The following is a 12,682-nucleotide window of genomic DNA, read 5'->3' as shown; positions in this document are numbered from 1 at the left end:
TATATTCCAGGCAACATCTAAGACTAGGCAAAAGAAGCGGGATCATTTCATACCTTAGCAGTTGATTGATGGTTTTGGTTTGACAGTTAACTATTGCACTCAAATCCTCATACCAGCATTACTCGAAGACAACCCTTAAGAACTGCCATGTATTTCATCACTTCCAGACAGAAGGAATTCACTGACCAGACACACTCTCCAGGGCTTGTTTTTTTGTGCACTTTCAAGATTTGACATGGCTTACATGTTACTATTTACTGTCCTTTTTTTGTGTCTAGATGGACTGAAAGTTTGGCATTGGCAGGGATGATGTTATGACCCCATAAGCACACGGCTTGTCCTACCACTTCATTTCAAGTAGTAGACACAGCTTTAAGGGACTTCCATGGGGGCAAGGCATCCAAAAATCTGAAAACAGAACCATATAGTTCGTAGCACTGAAAAACTCAGAGAACTTCATATTTGCAGGGTCAGCTTGATCCTCTGTTGAATTCAAAATATTAAGCTAGGCTTTATCTAGTATCCATCCCATTTTGATGGCTTAGTCAAGCAAGTCTAGCAGATTGTCAAGTGAAGGCTGCCATCCTGTTCGCAAAGGGAAACCACCAGAACCAGTGTCTGAAAACCGGCTGAAGTGCCAGGCACAGAGGGTTATGAATGGGGGAATGAAGTTCAGCTGGAAGCCACTCACTAGTGGTGACTGGGGCTGGTAGTAGGACTGACACGGTTTAGCATCTTCATAAATGACCTGGACAATGGGGCAGAGTGTGCCCTCAGCAAGTCTGCAGATGATACAAAACTGTGAGTAGTGGTTGATACAGCAGGCAGTTGTGCTGCCATTCAGAGGGATGTGGAGAGGCGGGAGAAATAGGCTGACAGGAACCTCCTGAAGTTCAACAAGGGGAAATGCCAAGTCCTGCACCTGGGGAAGAACAACCCCATGCACCAGTGCAGGGCTGGGGGCTGACCATCTGGAAAGCAGCTTTCCAGAAAAGGACCTGTGTGTCCTGGTGCACACCAAAAGTTGAACATGAGCCGGCAATGTGCTCTTGCAGCAAAGAAGGCCAACAGTGTCTTGGGCTGCATTAGGAAAAGCATTGCCAGCAGGTCAAGGGGCATGATCCTTCCTCTCTACTCAGCACTGGTGAGGGCACATCTGGAGTGCCGTGTCTAGTTCTGGGCTCCCCAGTGCAAGAAAGATATGGACTTACTGGAGAGAGTGCAGCAAATGGCCATGAAGATGATTAAGGGACTGGAGCATCTTCTGTAGGAGGAGAGGCTGAGAGAGCTGGGACTGTTCAGCCTGGTCAAGAGAAGGGTCAGGGGGGAACTTATCAATATGTATAAATGCCTGATCTGGGAGAGGAGAAAAGAAAATGGAGCCAGACTCTTTTCAGTGGTGTCCAGTGACAGGACAAGAGGCAAGGGCACAAATCACGATACAGGAAATTCCATTTGAACACATGAAAAAAACAAAGAAAAAAAAAAATTTTTACTGTGAGGATGGTCAAACACTGGAACAAGTTGCCAGGAGAGGTTGTTGGGAGTCCCCATCCTTGGAAACACCCAAAATCTGATGGGATACAGCACTGAACAACATGCTCAAGTTTACTCCGCTTTGACCAGGGGTGGATTTGGACAAGATGATCTCCAGAGGTCCTTTCCATCCTCAGCAATGCTGTGATTCTGTGAAGAGACCGACAAGGTTGATGCACACTGAAAACTCTGTTGTCTTTACACTGCTATTCCCTTTATAGGTTGTGTAGCCAGGAATTACAGGATAATTTTGAAGAAAGTGATAAAAAAGCTTTGACCAAACAAACAAACAGAAAAGCTAAGTATACCAATGAATCTTATATCCAGCGTTTTAATCTCTGATATTGCTCCACTAGCTAGAGGGGATTTAAACAAAAAGAAAATTGACTTCTTGTTTTGCTCTATGGGTTTTTGTTTATTAACAAAAAGCTGTAGGATACTGTGAATAAACTAGACACAGGGTTTTAGTTGATAGTGAATTCTTAATAGTTGCTGTGTTCATGATTTGCCTGTAGATATACCTATAGATTTGGAATCATTATTTCCATTTAAGTGCAAAATTCATTGTAATGTTGGCCTACTCTACATATAGGTTCCTGGCAGCACTGTGATTCTTCCTTCTTTTTAGGATAATGATAAGAAGGATAACTTCATGGTATGATGCTATTTGGCTGGCACCAGAAAGCCTGAAGGGCCAAATATTTGCCTGGCTGCCAAGAGACTTCTCTAGTTCTGCCTCCTGCAGATGAGCCTTTTATAACATCTTGGTGACTGATTGTAAACAGCATTATCTGCCTCTGCCCCTGGTGATTTTGGCACACCCTGTAATTAGATAGCAATCCTATAGCATCTAAAGGAATAGCCCCTCACAATCTGATTTTGCTGTGACAAAATAATGTCCTCTTTTACAGCAGAAAAATATGTCTATACACACTACTTAACCACAAATCCGTCTTACGAGCAAAGTGGTGCCATCAGTGTTAACAAACGGTGTTGTTCCCTCCTTTGCTGTAATGGGATTTAAATGGGGAAGAGAGGAAGAGTGAAAATGCGTGCATCTTTCCCGGCTGGATCATTTTTGTCGTCTGGCATTTTAGTCTGGAAAGAATGTTTCTTGCATTCAGTGCAGCCTGAACAAAGACTGCCAGGTGTTTATTTAACAAGGCAGCCATTTGCTGCACCGGGGCCGAAAGCAAGCGCAGTTAAGGGTGCTGGCTGTCCTGAACAGGAGGAATGCTGCGTACGTGTGGTACCGGAGGGGCAGGGACGCTCAGCCCGGGCCCTTTTGAACTCTGTTAATAGGAGCTGTTTGTCATCGCATTCCAGCGTCTGCCCAGGGCCCTGCTCTTATCCCTCTGAACCTCCAGTATCGCCTGTTTAGCAATGCTTGTATGCCCCTGAGCCCCAGCACCCCAAGGGCCGGAGGTGCATCATAAGAGAAGAAGCAAAAAACCAATTATGGCAATCAATGTTCTTAAGCTACATGTGTGATCAAAAATAGCCATTAGATTCCCCAATGGCTATTCAGTGGTTGCACTGATTATTTTTCCTACTATAACCCATCACCATGAAGAAACTGGAAGCAAAGAGATTGTAGGGAGGAAGGACAAAAAAAACGGGGTGGGGGGGACGGACGGACGACAGTCTACCTGGTCAGAATGAACAATCCTTTTCACAAAGGGCCAGAGAGTTGCGAGTTTAAGGACAGGGATTCACAATCCCTCGTCCAGTGATGGAAACCAAACAACATGACTACTGTGAAACAGAATGAGAAATGCAGCTCTCATATCACATCCAGCATCACCTGGGAGAGGTGGTCTCCTGCTGTGGCCTCTGTTCAGAGGGGCCTGAGAGGCCAGAGGAAATAACTTGTGACTACATTAAGGAGTTACCTGGTTAAAGTATAGATTGTAGCCATATGTTGCTTTGCCTCAACCTGCCCTCAGAGCTAGATCTTCCCAGAGAAATGATCTAGTTTGATTTTAGGCAATTTGAGCTCCAGTAGAAGAGATTAAAAAGCACAGATCATCGATACTCACTGAAACATCTCTGAGATGTTTTAGACTTCTTACTGCCCTCAGCCCCTTTCCACAGTTGGAAGGGGGAGTGGTTGCAGCTGGTCTCCTGTAAGGGTAACACTTTTTCAATGCAGTTTTCCCCTCACTTCTTGTCCCAAATATCCTCGCATGGTGATAGGAACAATGTTTGCTTTGCAAAGAGGTAATACATCAGAAATTAATGGAAAATTCCCTTCAACACTTCTGGGAAAATTTTCAGGCTCAACTATTCTCCCAGGTACTACTGTGCTTTCAACAAAAGTACTTTGCATTTTGCTAGCATCTGTCATCAGTATTATCTGGCAGTAGTGTCCAAATACACCTATTTTTTTTCCAGAATGGAGGAGGCTGTAATTTGGGCTCTAGAAATACAGCCCAAGGTTTGCCCAGATTTTTCTGATGTCTGAGATGAGTTGAGCACAATGATGTTTAGTAAGAGCCGGGAGCTATGGTGGCTTGGACCACACTTCTTGCACTCTTTTGAAGGTCAGTTTGAAGTTTGATTGAATTAAAGAGCAGAGCTTTGGCAGCATTTTTTATGTGTTTCAGAGTTTAACTAAGTCTCAAAATGTATTTGGTTCATTTGCTGAAAGATAAGCATGATGAGTAAATACTAATACTTGACACTTTATATTGTTCATTCTGTTGGTAATAATCAAATTGCGCAAGAATAGTAGCAAAGTGAAATAGTGCTTCATGGCCTTCCAGCATGAGAAGGCTTTTCTGATTACTTGGTCCTTTAGTGTCCCAGTGTGTTTATTGTGCAGAGCCGGATATTGTCAAGACTCTATATTGTTCGCACAGTCCAAAGCACAAAAACAGAGCATGAGGCTCGGCCATTGTGTCTAATGTTACAGCACAACATGTAAATCACCACAAGTAAATAATTCCAAACTGTATCAACAGTGTTTCTGCATTGTTTACTCTAGGATAAGTCCCCTCGGCTTGCAGCTCATGTCAGGGGTACAAAGTACTGGGGTGAGTCAACAGAAGGTCCTCTGAAGGGTGTCATCAAGGGATGGGTATACGATGAGAAGGGGAGCAGTCAGCAATGGAGTCCTATCCTGGCCAAGCATAGGAAATCTATTGGCTTTTTCAGCAAGGTGGCAGCTAAACAAAGCTGTAAAGGCTCTCCTGTAGCTGCAAGGAGGTTAGGGAATACAATCTGGGAATCAGGTTCCTCCCAGATACTGGCTCCATCTCCGAAACAAAACTAAGAAGTGAATTTGGATTCAGTCTTTTTGCCGATCTCAGTACTTTCAAGGTGGTGCTGATGATACTCTGTAAACCGTGCATCTATAAGGAGGAATACCTACTTAGCTGACCTAATACCATCACTGGAATCAGCTGGTTCCTAACAAGACATAGAGATGAAAAGCTGCACATAAAAGTAAGAGAAAACAGATTTTTGGAGCAGGAGTGGGAAGTATTTACCTCATTGACAGTTCGGGGGCACTCTCTCACCCATCACAGTCAGTGTTAAAGCACAAGGAGAAACAACAAAGCGAGTCTGCCGGGGCCCCAGGTTGCTGCTCGCTTTGCAAAGAGGGTTGCCACCAGCGTGTCAGCTGCACAGTGAGGCTGATGCTACTGCAGCATTTGCCGTAGAGGTGGAGGGAAAGGAGCCGTATTTTTGCCGCATAGGGAGTTGAACATGGGTGGTGCATTTGCCAGGGACAATCCTTCCTGCCTAGAGACAATCCTTCCTGCCTAGGGGATTAGCGCGGGGTTACTCAGTAATTCCCAGCCCAGTGTATTGAAAAGCAGCAATAGCCGCCACAGAACCATTCTTCTCTTAACCCTGCTGTTCATTGTCACTTTGGATTTATTAGAAGCTTTTTTCCCCCCACAGTATTTAAAAATTAAAATGGGACTGGCCTGTAACCCTCTGTCTGCCAGCAGAGAGTGGCACCTCATCCAGCAGCTGTGTCGCAGCCATTACCAGTGCTAACCCTGGAGGTTTGCAGCCAGTTCCTCCGCTTCCCTGAACACTTAGTGACTGCTGAACGTGGAATAAACCCAGCAAGGAAGGGGCTCCAAGATGCCCCTGAGAAGACAGCTCAGACCTGAAACCTACCCGCTACCCAGTTTTCCAGAACAGCTCTCCTGAGCATCATGAGGCGCGGCAGTGGCCCGGAGCGCAGCTCTGCAAATCCTGTCCCTGCGCCGCACACAGCTCCCTGTCCCAGCCCCAGCCCCAGCCCCAGCCCCAGCCCCTCTGTGCTGCTCTCCCACCCCTGCGTGCCTCTGGAGGGATCACCAGTCTTGCCAGAAACAGGGCGGCTGACAGCAGTGCAGACAGCACACTTGGTTTTCCCCTTGGATCAAAACAACTTCAAACGCGGGACTTCAGAGAGCCGAAAAGTCTAGTTAGCACATATGCTGTGCTGTAGGAGCCTTTGATTATCCTTCAGATATTTTTAGAGCCCCTTGTAAATGAGCTGTGGCTCCATTCGTGTGGCAACAGCTTTGCAAGAAGCAGCCTTTGGTCCCCTGTGCCCACTGCTCTGTGCCACCGTGGAGCTGGACATGGCACCGCCCCAACGCCTGCCCTGGCCCTCCGATTTAAACACCTCGGGGGGCAGCTGCTTAAACCCACTGATATGCTCAGCTGCCCACGTTTTCCCTCCCGCCTCAGGAGAGGCTGATAGGGAAGACAGCCCCCAGGAAGCACTGCAAACCGCTTCTGGTTATGCCTGCAAGCCCTCAGCATTGCAGGCACCACAGTCCTCCTGTTTCCAGGAAGAAACACATTGGGTTTTTTTGCTAAATCAAGTTTTAAGTGCCAGCTGCTAACAACAGCCATCTCCGTGGAGCATGTCCAGGACACCAGCAGAGCTGGGGAAGAACACGCCAGGCTTTAATGCTATGACAACCATCACAGAGGAATTTTTCAATTTCCTTTTCACTCATATTGACATGAGAATCAGTGGTCCTAAAAATGAAGGGCACATTTGGCCCTAGATCAGATAAATTTGTGCAAGCTTCCCTTCCTGACACCGGCTCAGATCGTGCACTTTGCTTGAAGGGATCTTGCTTTTAAGTCCTCGGTTTGAAGTTATCAGCAAGGAGGCTGATCACTGCCAACGGCAGCGGTCAAGTGTCCACAGCACAAAACCAATTCTAGGAAATTAATTACAAATCAGCAATGCATTTCACATGCCACTCTTACTCTTTACACATGCTTGAGCTGCTGAAAGTGAAGCATTGTCCTGCTTTGTGTGCTGCTAATTGACTAGCAAAGGCAAAACCCCAGAGATGAGATTTCCACCGCTGGCTGCCGGATGCCCAGCAAACTCAGAGCCCGCTAAGTTGGAGCCAAGCCCTGACAACCACCAGGATTTTGCTGGGCTTGCTTACTGCTCAAAAATAAGCGATTTTAAATCACTACAGTGAAAGCTGCCAGAAAATGGCAGATTGTTTGTAATACTTGGACTGCTCAATGACTTCGAGGAAGTCACTAAAAGCAACCTTTTCTACTGGATCACTAATTTTCGGCTATTTTCACTTCTGAGTCTGGAAATTGCCTCTCACTTCCAGCCCCTGTGGCTACTGTCCCTAGTTAAAATTGTGGGGCATTCACTCTGAAATCAAAGCTTCTGCATAGCCTATCACCCACGGGGACTGACGTGTCCACACGCATGCTTCCCCCGCGCCCAGAGTCCTGTAAGCCCAAATCTCCCTCAAGACCAGAATTTCCACTCAAATTTCCTTTCCTTCAGGACGACCAGCAAGCTGTGTAGCACTGGCACCTTGCAACCAGAACAGCCACCAGTGGGACACAGCTGGGCATCAGGTTAAAGTCCAAGACTATGAGCATCCATATGACAGTGGAGCCTCAAAAGGGAGAGCAAAAACCTTTTTATACCATATGCATCCATGGCATTAAACGTTTGCTAGAGGGCTAAATTGCTTGCCCACTTCATGTAACACTGGCTTATCTACTATGGATTCCCAGGTATCCATACCCAGGATCAGCTGGAAAACTAAGATCCCTCCAGACCCAGTTAAATTAAAGAGCCAGTCCTGTTTATGAGAGCTTTCACCTCTACGTACTGAAGCTCAGCAATACTATCCATATCAACACTCGCAGTACGCAGTGCCACATACAGGATCCATACAGTCGGCTGCACAGCTTCCTCCTGTGTTTTCTGGTTCCCCCCACTGACACACAGACATATTTACAGCTGAGCGAGCAACTGTTTGAGCTGGAAATTTTTTTTTTCTGCCTATGTTTCTCTCTAGCTGCGGTTGGCACCCTGTAGCAGGGTTGGCCTAAACCTTTGCAACATCCTTCCTGCTTGCACTGCCGTGCAAACCTGAACTGCAGCAAAGGAAGGACGGCCCATAGTCCCTGCTGTGCCTTCGCTGTGGGGCATATCTCCAGCAGCAGCCAGGCTGAGCCCAAGGAGGCAATGTTTTCAGCTTTGACAGCTGTTTGGTCAGAAAACACAACTCACAGCCCAGTGCTAATCCATGGACACTTGTACTTGTTTCAGAAGTTGGCTCGCTCGCCCACGCTGATTTAGCAGATGTAAGAACCTCCACATAAAAAATGAATCTTATTTCATTGAACTGTTTTAAAAGTTGCACCTTCAGTTAATCCACCATGGACCCAGCCTCAAAAACTTTCATGTCAAAGAAGAATCCAAAGTTAAACCAGCCCTTTCTTTTAAGGGCAGCTTCCTCTGGCTTTGGAGCACGTAGAGCTCAGGAAAAGACTCCATCCTTCAAACCAAACCAGGCGCACACGCAAGGTTTTGTCAATGTACGTTAAAAGCACAGCCCACCGCAGCGAAGCCAACGCTACCACCACTGTACCCAACTAGAGAGGGAGCGCAGAGGCTCCAAGGGCACCCACTCCGCACCCCTACCCGACCGCGGCACGTGCTGACGCACCCACGCTGGTGCTGACCCAGGGCAGCTGCAGGCTGCTGGGAGGCAGCAGCTCCTGCTCTGCGCCACTGCAGCCTCGGCACAGCACCAGTATAACCCAGCCCATGGTGACATGATGCAGCTCCATCACAGGACATGCTGGACCTGCTCACAGAGGTGAGGGTGTTGAGGGGCTGCAGTTACACCCAGCACATGAGGGAGTGAGTCACCCAGGAGGGAGAGCTACCAGCACCTCGGGGGCTCCAACTGACCCTTCTGGATAAATTAGCACTGGACTCGCTCCTTACAGTAGTGGGCTGGGGAAGAGGGAGTGCATCAGCTTAGATGTCCTTGCTCTGGGAAAATGACATTAACCTCCAAGAACAGTGTAAAGAATTAGCAACCCAACTTGATAAATTTAAATGTTTTTTTATTACCAATCATTTTACATTACAAGGATAATATGACAAAAGGAAGGTTCTCGTGTACATACTATGATATATCAACATAGCTCTATTCGTATCCAGTGTCCTAGGTCCTTTCACACAGGTACTATAAAGCATAGTCTGTAAAGTAATAACATTTTAATGTTCTCCAAAAGAGTGATATTAACATATTAATACATATGTAGTAATAGACGCCTAGATATTTTTCTCTCATTTTGTGTGGGTGTGTGTGTGGTGGGTGGGTGGGTGAGAGATTGCTTGAAACAGTTCAGCAGGGCTGTGCTTGGATGTGGATATGGAGAGGTTTGAGACAAAACCTCTTGTTTTCTGGAAGTAGAAATGCATTTTTGCCAACAGTCGGGTGAGTCTATGAGGATGCCATGACTGGCAGAAAACTCTGTAGCCCTCCTATAGCATTCGGGACATTACAGCATATGAGACATGGTTCCCCCACATAGCCCAGTGAGCTTATTTGACATGAGGTGCAGTGCATGGGAGCCCCTCGCCGGGCGGCACCACCGCCAGCACGGGCGGGTGGGCGGCAGGGCCGTGGGCTGAGCCTACGCGAGTGTCAGTGGCATCCGAAGGAGGGGGCTGGGAGTGAGGAAACCGTCTCTGAGGTTCATGAGGAACACATGTTGGGGAGCTCCCCGCGGCTGCGGCGGAGCGGGGAGCCACCAGCGGGTGGGTTGCGGCTGAGGTGGATTACCAGTTGTGTGGAGGAGAGAGGCCTGGGAGAGGGCGCTGAGGTGTGTGACAGTGCCTGGGGGGAGCTTGCACAGCATCTGCTCATGCAATACCAGTGTAATTCGACCAGAGTCATTCGGCTGTCGGAATTACAACTCACCTTCCTCCCAACCAAAGCCAACAATTAAAACAAACGGCGAGGAGTGCAGTGGTTGCCAGGCCCAGCGTGGAGCTGCAAAGCCAAACCTCCATGCCTCCCCTTCAACCTTCATGGGGAAGCAGCACGGTGACCCACCACCTGCTGCCAGCCCGGCCAGAGGCAGCTCTCGGGTCCCCCCAGGTGCCAGGCAAGGGCTTCACCCTGCAGTGGGGTCAGTGTCCTACGAGCGGCTGTTTGAAGGGAGGGATGGAGGGATGAGGCGGCTGTCCATCCTGCAGGCATCAGCAGACACTTGGAAGGCTGATCCATTGCCTGGATCCACCCCCAGTCCTGGCACAGAAATGCCTGTCATGCGAAAACAGGTGTCTCTCTGCACGGGCAGGGCAAGAGGGTTGCACCCTTTGGTGCTTCAGTCTGGCAAGGTCAGCACCGTGGGGTGCACCATGTGTCTTTGGGCCGTGTGTTGGGGCCCAAAGGCACACATGTGCCACTGACCACGTCTTCCATGCAATCACATTGTTCCCTTTCCTCCAGAAAAACCACCCGGGCCCCCGGCCAGGCAGGCTGCTCACCGGCCGAGGAGCAGCTGTGAGATCTGAGGGAGCGGAGCAGCTCCTGCAGCACAGCAGCGGCCAGCCGGACCCGACAGAGCTGCACGTGCCTCCCCAATGGGGCTAGCACGCTCCCATTCTTACTGCTCCGAATTCGCGGTCCCTTCTCATTCATGCTGCTACAGCTCAGTACACCATCCCTGCCACCTCTGACTGCACGGCAGCGACCCTCCCTCCACTCAGTAACACCTTAGCTCTCCTGCTGCCTTTATCCCAGCACCACGGCTGTGTTGCTGACCGATGCCTGTGAGCGGACCCACGCTCTCGCTGGGTGCTGCGCGAGCGCCTGCTGGCGCAGGGTCTGCCTGGCAGCATGCCAGTGACTGCCAAGGAATGCCGGGTGGAACAGGAGAGAGCCACGTTTTCACGGCACCAGTACCCACAGTTGCCAACCGCATCCGTGCAGAGAGAGAAAAGTGCATATGAGGGTGGGATATGTATCTGTCCAAGTGTGAACACACAGGACCTCAGCCAGAGGCTTACTCGGGAGAAGACAAGGACACTCGAGCATTTTCCCCCACCAAGACATTCCCCTATTACACAAACCTTATTTAGCACTTGGTTAACATGCCAGCAAGGAAATCCCTTGCCCTAACCACAGCAAAGCCCCTCTCCGTAGAGTGCTATAGATGTAAATGTAGGCCTCAGTGTATGGCTAAAACTATCCCAAAGTCCTAAGTCTTCAGTGTTACGTGCCTTGTGCCAGAACACAGGGCCAGCCTTACACAAGGGTGGTTGAGTCTATCTCTATATTATATCTTTATATCTATCGAAAACATAGAAATATATAAATATATAGGATTTTATTTATAGATATATAAGCATGTGATTTTAATCTTTTGTACTGTGTGTATATGTACTGGGATGTGCGTATATACAATATATAGACCATATGCATATGTACTGTATACATACACTAGCTTACATGCACACACATCATACGTGTCTCCAAGGGAGACAGGAATTGCATAGGCATTACTGCATTGAATACAATGGCTGGGGGAGCAACGTACCATTTCTCTGCTTTTAAGACCTCTTTTGACAGGGCTGAGAGGGGAATCTGCAAAAGCAGAGGCTGTTGCTGCTTATTTGCAAGCTGGCTGTCTAGGTTGTCTTACCCACTGGTCAAACAGCAATCCTCACAAGATAAGAAAGAAAGGGGACCCTGAAGACCCCGCGGGCCACCTGGTTGAGTTTGTGCTGTGAGAAAGAGATGGACTGAGCCTGAATCACATCTGAGGAGTTGTATCAGCAAAAGTGCAACCAGCATGGGGGATATCGCCGTGGTCAGCTCGAGACCCAAGGCAGACGACACACCGAGACCCTGCCCACCTCGTCCCCTTGCAACCCCCCGTGGCTCCCGCGTGCTTTTGCTGGTATGGGAAGAGCTTTGGTCTCTTGCGAGAATTATCCCTGCTCAGTTTGCTCCTGTGGCTGGAGGGCCTGGACCCCTGCGGCCACTGGTGAGCCCTGCAGAAGGACATGTCTGTATGTGCTTCACGGATTTCTGCTTTGCAGCAGGGTAAAAGAGGCAAGGAGCCTGAGCAAACAGTGGGGAGGGGAAACTGGCAACCAAAAAGCCCACGGGGTAGAAATACAAACCCAAGGGTCTGGAGAAGTGTGCATTATTCACAGTCAGATGCCATAGCTAAGACACAGGGGGAAGGAGAGAATAAAGAGCTCATTTGAGAAAAACTAAATCATTCTCTCTTTGCAGCTGAAGCAGTTCAAGATGCTGTGAGCAACACATTCAAAACAACCTCCTCTCGCTCGCTCAGCGCAGCAGGAAACACATCAATTAAACCAGACGTATGATGATCTCTGAGCCAAGGAGGCCTCCCTCTGCACCACGCCGAGCCCTCCCCATGCCTGCCACTGCCCCCCGGCCTCGCTGCTGCCCGGCTGGGCCCTGGGATTTGCAAACAGGGCACAGAAACACATGTGCTCCAGGGAAAGGCTGGGCAGGCGGGGCACTGGGAAGCCAGGGGCACTTTGCATTGGTATTCCTCCCTCCTCCCTATCTTGCTCATGCTGGCAGTCACGTTTCCATCCACAGACTATCCATGGGAGTAACAGCTACAGATCTGAGATAGGTGGGTAAACCTAGAGGGAAAGCTTGCAAAGCACCTGCGTTTGTCTAGGACAAAGGCCAAGTTTATTTTCTGACATGGGAGTGATGGGGAATTGTTTGTGTTGGGGGAGCTGGGTTGGGCCAGGCTGGCTGCTCCACCAAGCGCTCGTTTCCCCCCATCACCAATACAAGGGGTCTCTGACCTTTCCCATCACGGCTATCTGCAACATCCCATGGCA

This window comes from Gymnogyps californianus, chromosome 5 (genome assembly GCF_018139145.2).
Source record: "Gymnogyps californianus isolate 813 chromosome 5, ASM1813914v2, whole genome shotgun sequence".
Taxonomy (NCBI): Eukaryota; Metazoa; Chordata; class Aves; order Accipitriformes; family Cathartidae; genus Gymnogyps; species Gymnogyps californianus.
The sequence above is the reverse complement of the archived record's forward strand: the minus strand, read 5'-3'. Positions refer to the sequence as shown.